The sequence below is a fragment of the Bos mutus genome, chromosome 7 (assembly GCF_027580195.1).
Source record: "Bos mutus isolate GX-2022 chromosome 7, NWIPB_WYAK_1.1, whole genome shotgun sequence".
NCBI lineage: Eukaryota > Metazoa > Chordata > Mammalia > Artiodactyla > Bovidae > Bos > Bos mutus.
Genome location: NC_091623.1, coordinates 68,128,812 through 68,143,199, shown reverse-complemented (window position 1 = coordinate 68,143,199; position 14,388 = coordinate 68,128,812).

Genomic DNA, 14,388 nt, shown 5'->3' with positions numbered 1-14,388 from the left:
GTCTAGTCAAGGCTATGGTTTTTCCAGTGGTCATGATCGGATGCAAGAGTTGGACTGTGAAGAAGGCTGAGCGCCGAAGAATTGATGCTTTTGAACTGTGGTGTTGGAGAAGACTCTTGAGAGTCCCTTGGACTGCAAGAAGATCCAACCAGTCCATCTTAAAGGAGATCAGTCCTTAGTGTTCATTGGAAGGACTGATGCTGAAGCTGAAACTCTAATACTTTGGCCACCTCTTTCGAAGAGTTGACTCATTGGAAAAGACTGATGCTGGGAGGGATTGGGGGCAGGAGGAGAAAGGGACAACAGAAGATGAGATGGCTGGATGGCATAACCCACTCAATGGACACGAGTTTGAGTGAACTCTGGGAGTTGGTGATGGACAGGGAGGCCTGGCATGCTGCGATTCATGGGGTCGCAAAGAGTTGGACACGACTGAGTGACTGAACTGAACTGAACATACATTTAATGTAAATTTTCAGAATATATGCATACCTATTATCTAGCTTCCATAATTATAATCAATAAAGCAGTTTCTTTATTCATGGGGTCGCAAAGGGTCGGACATGACTGAGCGACTGAACTGAACTGAACCTTAAAAGTAGTTAAGAATTTTATTTGAGAACAAATATGACAGTCTTTAAATCATCTGAGTTATTCTCAGAGAAAAAATAATTGACTGGACCCAAGACCTGATATGGTACAGTATGCCTCATGTGTTATTAAGTTTCTAGATGGGAACCTTTACATAATTGGAGTTGTTTGGGCTCCTTGTCAAACAAAAACTTGTTATTGTCAACCTATCTCAACAGCAGATATTAATACAAAGGACCCCCTACAGAGAGCTGGGAATTTCAGAGGGAAAAAAAGATATCATAGCTTATAACCTTCAGTTCAGTCACTCAGTTGTGGCCGACTCTTTGCGAACCCATGGACTGCAGCACGCCAGGCTTCCCTGTCCTTCAATCACAGAGTTTACTCAAACTCATGTCCATTGAATCAGTGATGCCATCCAACCATCTTATCTTCTGTCGTCCCCTTCTCCTCCCACCTTCAATCTTGCCTAGCATCAGGGTCTTTTCAAATGAGTCAGTTCTTTGCATCAGGTGGCCAAAGTATTGGAGTTTCAGCTTCAACATCAGTCCTTCCAATGAATGTTCAGGACTGATTTCCTTTAGGATGGACTGGTTTGATCTCCTTACAGTTCAAGGGACTCTCAAGAGTCTTTTCCAACACCACAGTTCAAAAGCATCAATTCTTCAGCACTCAGCTTTCTTTATAGTCCAACTCTCACATCCATAGATGACCAATGGAAAAACCATAGCTTTGACTAGATGGACCTTTGTTGGCAAAGTAATGTCTCTGCTTTTTAATATTCTATCTAGGTGGGTCATAACTTTTCATGGCTGCAGTCACCATCTGCAGTGATTTTGAAGCCCAAAAAAATAAAGTCTATCACTGTTTCTACAGTTTCCCCATCTATTTGCCATGAAGTGATGAGACCGGATGCCAGGTTCCTAGTTTTCTGAATGTTGAGTTTTAAGCCAACTTTTTCACTCTCCTCTTTCACTTTCATCAATAGGCTCTTTAGTTCTTTTTTGCTTTTTGCCATAAGGGTGGTGTCATCTGCGTATCTGAAGTTATTAATATTTCTCCCAGCGATCTTGATTTCAGCTTGTGCTTCATCCAGCCCAGCATTTCTCATGATGTACTCTGCATATAAGTTATATTTTTACAGAGACATAAATTCCCTATTTAGGCCCTTCTGAAGTTGAAGTGACAAGTAGAAAAGTAGCTTGCATTGCCTCTGAGATTGTAACAGGTGCAGAATACAGTGGAGGCCCCGCCATTTCCCTATCTGGTTACGTTTTTTTTAAAGCAAAAGTGCATTGCTAAGCTGCTAAGTCACTTCAGTCGTGTCCGACTCTGTGCGAACCCATAGACAGCAGCCCACCAGGCTCCCCCGTCCCTGGGATTCTCCAGGCAAGAACACTGGAGTGGGTTGCCATTTCCTTCTCCAATGCATGAAAGTGAAAGTGAAGTTGCTCAGCTGTGTCCGACTCTTAGCAACCCCATGGACTGCAGCCTACCAGGCTCCTCCATCCATGGGATTTTCCAGGCAAGAGTACTGGAGTGGGGTAGAAAGTACATTAGGAGTCTGCAAAGCCATCTCACAATAGTTTTTCAAAATAAATTCTGAGGAAACTGTCTCTTCTACCCACCTTCCAACCTCCACTTTGACCTTTACCCCTGATAAGGATTTCACAGTTTACCGCTTGGGAAAAAATTGTATCAGTAAGTTTAGAAAACAGTTTGCAATGCTCAGAAGCATATTAAAAGATGTGCAGAAGAAAAGAAACTATTTTAATGTGTTTACATTATCTGATTATCTTCTGGCTCCCAGCTTCATACCCTGCCTTTCCCTGCTGCTAAGTCGCTTCAGTCGTGTCCGACTCTGTGTGACCCCATAGACGGCAGCCCACCAGGCTCCCTGTCCAGGCAAGGGTTCTCCAGGCAAGAACACTGGAGTGGGTTGCCATTTCCTTCTCCAGTGCATGAAAGTGGAAACTGAAAGTGAAGTCACTCAGTCGTGTCCGACTTTTCGCAACCCCATGGACTGCAGCTTTCCAGGCTCCTCCATCCATGAGATTTTCCAGGCAAGAGTACTGGAGTGGGTTGCCACCACCTTTCCCTAGGATCTGTATTTCTGGGAACTGCATTTACAAGGCATCCTTCCAAGGGGAGGACTGCTGGAAACTGAAGGATAGGAAGAGGGGAGAATTAAGTATTTTCTCACTTCCCTCCAGTGATGTCTCCTCCAAGAGCTATATCTTCACAGTGATTCTAGGTCCATTGGAAAACCCCTCCTTTTCATGGTCTCAGCTCTCACAGACAGCCTTAGGATGGGTCTAGATCCAGCTAGATGGCCCCAGTCTGGAAATACCACTTTCTACTGGTGTTAATCTCTAGGATGTTCCACATGTCTTGTGTATCTCTGAAGCTCCTCTACAAACTGTCCCCATGTCGAAGTCCCTCTATTTTTCTATTAGAACTCTGATAATGACAAGCATATTTCCTAATGTATACAACAGTAAAATATATATATATCATGAAAGTTGTTTGTGTCTTTACTGGGGACACTTTGGGCTACTGAGAAGGGTCCAATTCAGAAGATACTTAGAAGATACTCAGACAACAAAGCATATTCGGATAGGTCAGACATTTTGAAAAAAATATATGTATACATTTAGATTTTTTTTCTGGCTATTTTCCTTGATGAAATTAAGCAGCTGCTCAATAAATCCCATCCCCTTTTGTCCTATGTAGTCAGAGCCTTCATCTCATTTCCCAAAGGAAGTGTCTCCTTTCAGGATATCATAATAAGATAATGGACTGAGTGATCAATGTTGTGTGCGGTGGAACATTAAGAATGTGCCATAAAATATGGAAAACAATTTAGCCACTCTCTAATGCAAGCAATTCTTGTAAAAACTATACATGAAAAACATGTACCCAACTATTTTTTTCATGCCTTATGACAAGATTAGATGCAATAAAAATCTTGTCTTAGCGAACCAGCACGTTAGAAGATGCTGTCAGCAATAATTTTGCAAAGACATGTCCATTACCAAAGAGGGGCATTATCCTAAATTTACTCTCATTGAAGATTGATGTCTGCTATAAGCCACCATCTGTCTCTAGATTCTGTGGTATTACAATACTGTCACTCTGCACAGTGAAAGTGGTTTGTGGCTTCTTGTTTTATTTCCACGTCTTTATATTTTCAATTTTGAATTATGGACAGGCGATTTTTGGAACAAACAACCAAATATGACTGACCATGTGAAGTGTATGGATCAAGTCCAAACAAACTTACTGTTTTCCTAAGTAAGATGAAGAATGCATCAAATAAATTGTTTGAAAGTCATTACTCCACAGGGATTTACCCTAGTGTATTATCAGCTATTCTGTGATAAGAAAGTTATTTCAGCATATCTGGTCAGTTTTACAAATTCTCAGTGCTAATGCTCTATTGAGTAGAACAGTAGTTTCCAACTTTTTTGATTCTTCTTATCAGGAATAAAGGTTTTGATACTCAGGTACAAAAATTTATATATATATAAATTCTAGTTGCTGTCTAGTGGACAGCAACTAGAATTGTTAGATGTAGCCAATAAATAAAAATATAAATCAACTAAAACTTTGAATGCCAATTTAGTTTATATTTCAGAAAAATAAGTAATTTTCAGTATAAATATGTCCCATCAACATGTAACTGGGTGTTCAGTATTTTATGTAATTTATTATATATATAATTTTATGTAATTTTTATATATTATATATTTTATGTAAATATACACTTTTTATGCTATTATATTAATATATATTATGTAATATAGAGAACAAGATAAAAGTAAAATTATGGGATAAAAATAAGTGTAGGTAGAGGCTTGATTATTTTGACTTGTTCCATGAATCATCTCAATCAGACTGCTTAAGTGAGAACTTAGAGCAGTCAGGACATGTCGCAAATTCAATTTTGACACTGAGGTTCCATTTAACTCTTGTATATTGGAGGTAGGGGGCTTCCCTTGTAGCTCAGCTGGTAAAGAATCCGCCTGCAACATGGAAGACCTGGGTTCGATCCCTGGGTTGGGAAGATCCCCTGGAGAAGGGAAAGGCTACCCACTCCATTATTCTGGCCTGGAGAATTCCATGGACTGTATAATCCATGGGTTCGCAAAGAGTCGGACACGACTGAGCGACTTTCACATTCACGTTCATTGGAGGTAGGCTTGCCTCCAATAAATTACACAAAATACTGAACACCCAGTTACATGTTGATGCGACATATGTATACTAAAAATTACTTATTTTTCTGAAATACAAACCTAACTTGGCATCCAGAGTTTTAGTTGATTTATATTCTTATTTATTGGCTACATCTAACAATTCTAGTTGCTGTCCAACTGTCTGAAGCTTCCCTCAACACTTCATTCTGCCTACACCTCTCCCCAATTTCCTCAGTGAGTTGTAATTATTGTCTATTAACACACAATTGACAGGTTTAAAGCCATATATTCTGCTCTGATTTCTTTAAATGATATTATCTGCAATGGGTTCTACGTTTATCTGAATAGAACAGAATACACATTGTGTGTATCTGTCTAAACAGGACATCAAAAAGCCAGTTTTTGTATGTCATTTAATTGCTTGTGTGCATGTCTTGTTGATTGAACTGGTTTATTCATCATTTATTCAATGCCTAATATATTTTAGACATGGGGCCCAGTACCTGTGGTATTAAGAATCATAAGACATGATTCCATTTCCTTCAGAGTAAAAGCCAATATCCTAAAAATGATCTATGTAGCCCACATATCTGGCCCAGCAGTAGTCATAAAAATGTCCCTCTCTGGCCTAAGGATATAACTGCTGTGTGCTTAGTTGCTCAGTCATATCCTCATGGACTGTAGGCCACCAGGCTCCTCTGTCCAGGGGGATTCTCCAGGCAAGAATACTGGACTGGGTTGCCATGCCCTCTTCCAGGGGATCTTCCCAACCCAGGGATTGAACCCAGGTCTCCCGCATGGCAGGTGGATTCTTTACCAGCTAAGCCACCAGGGAAGCCCAAGAATAGTGGAGTGGGTACCCTATCTCTTCTCCAGGGGATCTTCCCAACCCAGGAATCGAACCGGGGTCACCTGCATTGCAGGCAGATTCTTTACCAGCTGAGCCACCAGGGAAGCCCATCTTCCCCTAAATATGGCCCATTTCCTCATTTCTTCCAGATCTTTTTCTTAAATGTGTGCATGTGTGTGACTTTATGTGACCACTTTCCTAAATTTATATTCCTTGCTATACTTATTATCCTCCTTTATTACTTGCTTTTCCTCTTAGACATTTACCATTAACAAATTCTATAGGTCACTTGTTTACAGTATTGTCTTTCTATCCTGTGGGAATACAGAGTCCATGAGGGCAGGCATTTTGTTTTAGTTACAACTGAAAAATAATACCTGGAATGGTTCACTTAGAGCAGGGCCTGCAATAGAGCAAATGACTGATAATTTTTGAATAAATGAACCTATGTCCTCAAAGAGTGAAAGGTCTTATGGGGAGATGTAAGTCAGTGAGATAGCTTAGTCTACCATCTTGGGGATGGGAGGGCAAAAATATAAGTTAATGGTGAAACTTGTGCTGAATCCCAGTAATTCCACGGGCTCAGGCATCCCTGTGCAGGCAGAGCAGAGTACAAACAGATCACCAGGGAGCTAAAGGCAGAGGCAGGGCACCACGAAGAGTGGAAGAGAAAGAAAGGAGGCAGGGGGCAAAGACAAAGGGGGAGAGTTTTTTGAAAAAGAAGATGAAAATGTTTCTAAGAACAAATTGCCGAATGAGTAAATTGATAAATTTAGTCTGGTTAGTCTAGGTTTCATGGCTTCTGAAATATTAACAGATAGTCATAATGATGATACACATCAAAACTTCTTTGGTTTGTGCCATATTTTCAGTCTATTGCTTTCTTTTTTTTTTTTTTTTTTTGATGAAAGTGAAAGAGGAGAGTGAAAAATTTGGCTTCAAGGTCAACATTCAGAAAACAAAGATGATGGCATCCAGTCCCATCACTTCATGGCAAATAGATGGGGAAACAGTGTCAGACTTTATTTTTCTGGGCTCCAAAATCACTGCAGATGGTGACTGCAGCCATGAAATTAAAAGACGCTTAGTCCTTGGAGGAAAGTTAATACCAACCTCAAGTCAAGTCGAGTCTCTCACTCAGTTGTGTCCGACTCTTTGCAACCCCGTGGACTGTAGCCCACCAGGCTCCTTCATCCATGGGATTCTCCAGGCAAGAATACTGGAGTGGGTTGCCATTTCCTTCTCCACAGTCTATTGCTTTCTGTATGTTATTTCTTTTATTTCTCCCCAAATTATGTACAGCAGGTAATTTATAGGTACGAAAATTGAGACTTTGAGAATCTCACTAGAAAAATTTTCAAATACTGTAAATGTTAATAGGTGACAGAAGTGGGACTCAGATCCTGAGAACTTTCAGAGTATTTTCTTTACACTAAGCCTTTTTTCTAGATTCCAATGCACCTTACATGTACCTTTTTCATAGAATTGAGCACAGAGTGTAACTTCTTCTTGCTTGTCCTCTATTATCCAATGATGAAGACACAGACATCTGTATTTGTATATCTGATTATATACAGTGGCCCTTAGGAAGGCCTCAGACCATTGTAATATCTAATGGCTAAGAATTTTTTCATCTCCAGAAACCAATGTTCACCCTCTTTGGGGTGATATAGCCCTTGTTTGAGAATGCATGGGCTAGTGGAATATAGGCTTTTTGTAATTGACTTTCCATGAAGTGAAGTGAAAGTTGCTCAGTCGTGTCTGATTCTGTGTAGTCTGTGGAATTCTCTAGGCCAGAATACTGGAGTGGGTAGCTGTTCCCATCTCCAGGGGATCTTCCCAACCCAGGGATCGAACCCAGTTCTCCCGCATTGCAGGCAGATTCTTTACCAGCTGAGCCACCAGGGAAGCCCTAAAGACATCTTATGAATAAAAAGTTGTCTTAGCAACCACTTGTTGGTAAAGCAGGCTAGACTGAAGTCAGGAGACAGCTCTTAGTCGGGCTCTGCCTCTAACAAGCTGTGCAATCTTGCATAACTTAAATGTTCTGGCCTTTTGTTACCTTAATTCTGAAACAAGGGACTATGCTGAATTAACTTCAAAATCTTTTCCAGTTGAGAAACTTCATGATCTTACATAATGAAACCTGATTGTTGGCTACTTTTCATTTGCTTTGGTAAACTACATAGTTCATGGAGTTAAGACACTTATTAGTGGCTTCATTTGCTGGTAATAAATACGTGGTACTTTTCCTTTTCTTGTGATCTGCATTCATACTTCAGGACTTCAGGATGTTTTTGGTGAATATTGTAAACTCTTATCTCGTTAAGGGCCCCTGTGACTTCACTGATGCAGGCCAGAATGACTTGGCAACATCAGAGAGATGGATTTCCTTCACAGTTCTGGGTCAGAGGTACAGATGTTCATGGGATCTTAGCTGTGTCACTACAGCTAATGAATTTGTGCTGTGTTCCACGGCATTAAGTTAGACCTGACCTTCGAGTCACATTTAAGAGAGAGCAATCATAGGTCACAAATCACAAAGGTTTAAGTAATGGCCTCTTCTATCACAAGAAACTGATTTAAGCAGATTTGATTTTATAAATAATGCTCAGAATTTAGGGAACTTTAGAATAGTACTGCCTGTTATAGAGCTCAATTAAAATATATGACTGTTTGGATTATTTCAGAGAATTTTAATGTACATCAATACAAATGAACTTTATTTGTATATGTTGAGAGAATTGAATCATCAGAGAATGAATCATTTTGGAAGTGCCTGGGGACTTTTTTATTTAAGAGAACTCTATTAGACATTCTGCATAATGAAGAATTATTTTTATATTATGAGTAATTCTCTTTACTGCACTTGTTTCAGAAATTTGCTCTCTTTGGCATTTGTTTTTGGAGAGTGGGGTTTATTCTCATATTTTCCAGGTCTTTTCTAACTCTTCTGCTCTCTTTTTCATTTTCTGTTTTGTCAGGGAGGGCCAGGAGCTTTTTACAACATTCTTTGGATTGAGTGTATATTTTTTAGGTTATTCAGAGTAACAGATTCCAAAACAAACAAACTTTTATTTTAAAACTGCTGACTACTAAATATTTTCATAGAAAATGTTGATGCTTTCATGGTAACAGTCTCTGTCTTTTTACTTTGTCTTATCAAAGATTCCCACCTCTCAAGGGAGAAAGGGAAGGAAAATAAATGTGCAAACGGCATCAGATAATCCAATCTGCCACACACATATTGAGTGATGTTCACACTGTCTGTAGTAACTGGGATTTTCCTTTTAAATTTCAGTAGATTATTAATATGTTCTACTCATCACAAAAAACTAACAGATTACAACATCTTCAATAGTATATGACTTCACTTTCATTTTGCAGGATTGAATTTCAGAAGGAGAGTTATGTGATATTTAAATATTAAATACAAAAATCTTCTTAGAAGATTATTTATAAATATAAAAAGATTAGACCAGAGGTATGAATTCATCCATTAGACACCATCAACTTGTTTGTTTCAATCTGATAAACTAGTTCCTATCAAAACTTAACCACTGCCTACTTTTGGAACTCTGTCAACTACTAGGTTTATTTCAAATCCATAAAGTCGGATACTGAATAGCAACTTTGCAGCCTATAAAAATTAATGTAAAACATAGACTGTTTATACAAATCTAATAAAACAGCTTGACAGAAAAAGAAAGGCCCAAGATTGTGCGGTTGTTTGGGAAGTAGCAGGACTAAGAGGGGCTTTATTTAATTTTATGTGGTGCAAGGTAAACCTGAGCAAATTCATAAAAGGAGTAATAAAGTAGAAGGAAGGTATTTAGGGATTCAAGTGAGACAACAACTAATCACTGGATCAAGTTCCTTTACTAATTGAGGTACAGATGAGAGGGCCATAGAGGAGGGTTAGTTTTAGAAGGAATTCTGAAATGGGGAGGACATTGAGTGGTGAAGAAAGGGATTTGGGGATAGAAAGGCAGTCTGGTTCCAGCACAGTTCTTCCCAGGAATGGGCTGAGGGCTGCGTTTAAAGGCTCATATTTCTCATGATGCCCTGAATGGAGAAGTAGGATCTATTGGTAGAAGACACATATTTCACTGTACTCCAAGGAAACTCTTTCTAGCAATGTGATCTGTCCATAATTATAAAGAGTGACCCTTGGAAGTACTGGGTTCCAGTCTTTGTTCTGTGTGCCAGAGAAACCTATTTGGCAGATTGCTACAGAGAAGATACAAACATGAAATGAATATTCTGAAGGAATAACGGATAGCTCTTTCAGAGGAATCCAGCCATCACCCTGTTCAACTCCTTTGTTTCTTCTCTTCTACTCTAAAAGTCCATTGCTAACCCCATAAAAATCTACTTCTCTGATCAATTCAGTAACAGGAAACTTTCTGTCTCCTTAGATGAAGAAGTAGAAAGGAAAGGGACAGTGGATCTAGGTAGCTTTTACTATGACCATATTTATCAGACATCACCAAGTATCCATCTTAGCAAATTTCCTTTATATCCAGTCACTATCACAGTTATTTAAAGGAAGATATTTCCTGCAATAAGAATTGACTCTGATAATTTGTCCATTTATTCAGCTTTAAGACTGTATACTCTTTAAGTTTGAACATTTACTTATGGATTTCCTTCTATAGGTTAATAGAGTCTTGTTCATAAAAATAAAATTGCTTGAAATACACTTTTAAACTAGTTTGGAGAATCTGCCAAACCAATCTGTTCATTTCGATCACTGCTGTTTCTTTGGTGTTATATTATTTTTAAGTGAAAGTAAAACAAATAGTCAGCCTTTTATTCTGAATAATTCAAATTAATTTTTGAGTTTCTTATTAGGGATGCTTCATTAAGTTCACACCAACCTCATGGACCAAAATTTTAAACATCTGGCATTCTACTAGTATGCTTTCTCTCCTACTGAGTATGACCATCACAATTGATAAACATCATTAGATCATTATCTTTGACAGTGAAGAAATGTACACTTACCACTGCTGAGAATGCTCTTTCCAGCATCTCTTCATGCTGCACTTTCAAGACCAACTCTTTGCAGTCTACTAGGAAATGTGGCTCCAGAAATCTTGGTGCTTACCTTGCAGGTATGAGAGCTTACAGGTACAGGATCAGGGAGACCAGTGTACAAGTAACTCAAATTGATGCTTTAATAAATGTGTGATAATTTTGCCCAGTATAGACATTTTTGACTTTAGAATGAATTATTTTCAAAATTCTTTCACTTTTTTTTTTTTTTCTGTAAAGGACAGGCAGCATTGCAGAGCCTAATATTCCTGGATGTAGGCAACCAGGTCATCTGAATTAGCCAAACATGAGAGCACTCCAATATGCTGTTTATAATAATCTTTATACTTTTGTCCTAATTTACAGATTATCACTCTATGATTAACTTAAAATACATCACACATAAAATCTTAACTGATTATCTCTTTGAAATAAGGCTATTTTGAGGTGATAAAATGTTCTGAACTTGGATTTTGGTGAGGTCTGTACCATTTTGTAGAATTTTATTAAAAGTTATTGAATTGTACCATTTAATTACATTGAATCATTGAATTCACCACTTAAATGGTGAATGTCATGGTATGTAAAGTATATCTCTGCAAAGATTTTTAAAAAAAAAGAAATTTGGAATTATTTCCTATTCCTACTTAGGTTTGACATGGATGAGATCTTTCCCAGCAGATATTATGTTGGTCTAATATCCATGCCTGTTCGTGTTTGAAATATAGGTGGATGATCAGTAAGTGCCTTTTAGGACTGAGTTTCCTTTTGTACATGATATCTCATCCAATTTGAAAAATTATACTAAACAGCTCCCAGAGAACAAGTATAAGTTCATGAGTTAATATGAAGCAACTCAGGTACCATGGAGAATAGTGTAAAAGTTTTCAAATCAACTCTAAATAGTTATGAGCAATCATTTTATATTTAAACTGATAACCCCACAAAAGGAAATGAAAAAAACAAATCATGGTTTTAAAAGAACGACTAAATATCATGCTATAATTAAGAGGTATAATCATCTATATAAGGGTGAGCCCAGTTTAATGGGACAGACTACACTGAGTTGGTAGATCCAGCTGGAGCACATCTGGACAGTATGTGATCATCAGTGGAGTCCACAGCAAGCAACAGACAGTTAGTATCAGATATGTTCCAAATTTGGGCTCAAAGCTATATGTTGGATATTTTGGAGAGGAATCAGAAAACAAATAAGATCGTCTACAGAGACAGAGATGTGGGTTCCAGAATGAAAAATAGAAAGCCATTCTAAATAGATTAAACTTCACTTACAGGCTGGCTACAAAGAACAACGGCAGTATTCAACCTCTAACACTGAGGCAGAAGATAAAGAGAGCTTAGCCACAAGCTGGACTCAAGTTGAATTGCTTGAGAAATTTACCTAGACTTCCCTAAATTCTCTGAATTTCTGAATTAAAAGCAAACTTTCTATGACTTAGTGTTCACATTTATATCTAAAATGCAAATTTTATTTACTTATTTATTTTTAACTTTTTATTTTATATTCGACTATAATTGATTAACAACATTGTATTGGTTTCAAGTGTATAGCAAAGTGATTCAATTATACATACTATCTATTCTTTTTCAAATTCTTTTCCCATTTAGGTAGTTTTATAACATCGAGCAGAGTTTCCTGTGCTATATGCTGCTGCTAAGTCACTTCAGTCATATCCGACTCTGTGCGACCCCATAGATGGCAGCCCACGAGGCTCCCGTCCCTGGGATTCTCCAGGCAAGAACACTGGAGTAGGTTGCCATTTCCTTCTCCGATGCATGAAAGTGAAAAGTGAAAGTGAAGTCGCTCAGTCCTGTCTGACTCTTCGGGACCCCATGGACTGCAGCCTACCAGGCTCTTCCATCCATGGGATTTTCCAGGCAAGAGTACTGGAGTGGGTCGCCAGTGCCTTCTCCTGTGCTATATAGTAGGTCCTAATTGGTTATCCATTTTAAATATAGCAGCATGTGTAAAGTAATTAGCCTCAAATTAAAATAAATACATTTAAAAAATAAAAAAAATAAAACATCCCATGAGAAAAAAAAAAACACAAATATAGCAGCAGGTAAAAATTTTTTAATTTAGAAAGCCATAATAACACAGAACAAATAATTGATCAATTTATAGACTAAATTAAAGGGAAAAAACTTGTAAATCCCTCAATCTCTCCTTTTACAAATGTAGGTAGGATAATAATAATGAATTTCAACCATACACTACTTTTCAAGCAGCCCTGATCATACACACAAATGCACAAACCTCCTGCTTTCAAATAGTTACATTTTTAACAAGATGAATTCAACAGTTCACCATCCTACCAAAATAAGAAAAATACAGAGAAACATAAAAATCAGCAGACTTAAAACGCTACATATTTATAGGCTGTGAGTTCCTAAACCAGAATGAAAAAAAACATAGGATGAGTGTCCAAAAACAATTCTGCAAGTCAATACGATAAATCAGGCCCAGAAGTCACAAACACAATAAATCAATTGAAACTGCCAAACCACTCTTCTCAACCTACTGGATTTAATTAAAACCACCACTCAGTTCATGAGAGGCCTTCTTATAGAGCAGATAATATCATTCAGTCTCAACCAGTCACCCAAACCTGCTGTGGGAGACACAGCATGTTAAATTTTAATCAAGGGGCCTGTGAAGAGCGGCAGGGTTTAGTCCACATCTACAGCAAGGCACTGTCATCGGTTCCATGTCCTCTTCTCATCCTCCCAAAGCACTCATTGAGAATGCCTTCCGTCAGCCCTCAACACCATTAGAAGAGTAAGTGCCAGATACATGCAGGAGAAATGTTGCCTTGCTGGCCCTTGCTTTTGTGTTGAAAATACAGCACAGCCATTGAAATGACTAGGATATTTAATCAAACGTGTAGAACAAGAGATGTCATGGGTGCTCTATGGTTTTAGGTTCTTTAGTGAATCTACCAAGACTTCTCAGCCCTAGCTCAGAGTCTATAAAGATCTGTTACCAAACAACCTATAAATGCCACGTGGTAGAATGATAAAAAGAATGAAAAAAAAAAAAAAAAAAAGCACTCACAAGCAATGATGAATTCACAAGACTGGCAAAGGGCACAGGTTTGGCCTTTGCCACAGCTTCCAGGCATTTTCTAGGACTGGAGGTTAGGAATCTCACTGGCCCTTAAAAAGAAAAGATCCCTTGGGTTTAGTGCAGAAAAGGCATAGAGATACCCACCCATGAGGTTGTTTTAACTTGAAGGATCACATTATTCATCATGAACAGTCTCTAAACTCAGTCAGCAGAAGCCTTTCTGGCACTTTTCTTGTGTATACTTGGCTCCATTTTATGAAGACAGAACAGACTATGTTTGGCATTTTTGCCTTGAGTTATTGACATGTTTTAAATTATGCTGTTTTATGTCCATTCTTAATAGAACAGAAATCTGCTACAAACGATCTTTATTAACAGACCGCCTCAGGTGCTGAGACTCTCGATTTAACAACGTCTCCAAACAGACAGACAGGGAGCTTGTTAATAGGCTTTTCCAACCCTTTGGCTTCTGTGAGACGTAAGTGGATTATGGAGGTTTGTTTGTCAGGCTATCCTTTTTACATCACTGTCTGAATAATTGCCACAAAGGCCTATTGCTTTGGCCTAATTAACAAAATGTACAAAATCCCGAACATAGAACTTTTATTGACTAACCATCTCCA